We start from the raw sequence: 1,713 nt of genomic DNA, 5'->3' as shown, positions 1-1,713 counted from the left end.
TTTGAGCTTTTCCATGAAATAGCTCCCCTTTACGAGATGATAGAAAATCCACGTCTAGATATGCATTCACTCTCGCATAATCAGAATCTAATATCTCACCATGTGGAGTGAATCATATCTTCCATATGTCATCATGAGGCCTTTCGTTCCTTGCAAATAATGCAAAACTTTCTTTACTAATTTCAGTGTTCTATTCCAGAATTGCTCTGGAATCTGCCAAGTAAAACCCGGTAACAAATGCCAAGTCAGGGCGCGTACATACTTGAGCATGTTGCAAGCTTCCGACAGCTGAAGCATATGGAACCACTTTCACTTTATCAATTGAGCTCATATTGGTTCCTAGGGCATTAAAATCCCCATATCTGTCACCCTTGATTATAGGAGCAGGTGAGGGACTACATTTGTGCATACTGAATTTCTTTAAGATATTTTCTATGTATGCCTTTTGTGACAGTCATTATACCCTTTTTTCTTCTATCTCGGTGAATCTCGATCCCTAGAACGAATGAGGCTTCGTCAAGATCTTTCATATCAAGTTTTGAGGACAAAACTTCTTTGTCTCCTGTAGTAGACTGACATCACTACTAGCAAGTAAGATATCATCCACATACAGGACAAGGAAGATAAATTTTCCATTCTTAAACTTTGCATAGACACAATTGTCCTCTATATTCTCTTTTAAAACCCAAAATTCTTTATTGACTGATCAAACTTCAAGTACGACTGTCTTGAAGCTTGCTTTAATCCATAAATGGATTTCTTTAGGCGGCATCCCATTCGTTCTTTTCCTTCCATGACAAAACCTTTCGGTTATGCCATGTAAACATTTTCCTCCAAGTCTCCGTTGAGAAATGCCGTCTTTACATCCATCTGATGTAATTCTCAATCGTAATATGCCACTAATGCCATTATGATTCTAAAGGAAACTATACATGAGACTGGAGAAAAGGTCTCATCGTAATCAATTCTTTCTCTTTGCATAAAGCCTTTTGCCACAAGTCACACTTTATATGTCTCTATATTCTCTTGAGAGTCATGTTTAGTCTTGTAGACCCATTTATAGCCTACTGCTTTGACTCCTTTAGAAATTATTTCCAAATCCCAAACTTTATTGACATTCATCAATTTCATTTCATCTTCCATGGCCTCAAGCCACTTTGATGAATGATCACTTCTCATGGCTTCTTCAAATGAGGTGGGATCATCCTCCATTTGAAATTCCTTAGTGTTATACACTTCATAATCAGCAGAAATAGCTGATTTTCTAACTCTTTGAGACCTTCTAGGGGCCTTCACATTTGGCACATCTTCTATTTGAGGTTGTTGTTGCTCCCCCTCATGTGTGGCAATAGGTTCTATAGAATCCTGAAGAACAGGTTCCTCATCGTCATTCATTGTTGTCACAGGTGAGATAACAACAGGTGCTGGCACCACAGTATCTAGCACTGTCGGTGCAGCGACAGCAGGTAGTGAGAAAATTGGCTTATGAATCATTGGAGTGGGCGCATACACCCGCTTCACTTCAAGGTCAATTTCTCATGCTACCATGCTCCCCCTCATCTTTTCATCCTCTAGAAAAAACAGTGTGTCTCGTTTCCACAAACTTTGCATGTCACTCTGGACAGTAGAAACGAAAACCTTTTGACTTTTCTTTGTAGCCAATGAAATGGCAACTTACTATTTTGGGATCTAGTTTCCCAATGTTTGGGTTAA

Source organism: Miscanthus floridulus, chromosome 16 (assembly GCF_019320115.1).
Source record: "Miscanthus floridulus cultivar M001 chromosome 16, ASM1932011v1, whole genome shotgun sequence".
In the NCBI taxonomy this organism is placed as follows: Eukaryota; Viridiplantae; Streptophyta; class Magnoliopsida; order Poales; family Poaceae; genus Miscanthus; species Miscanthus floridulus.
This window is presented reverse-complemented; position numbering follows the sequence as displayed.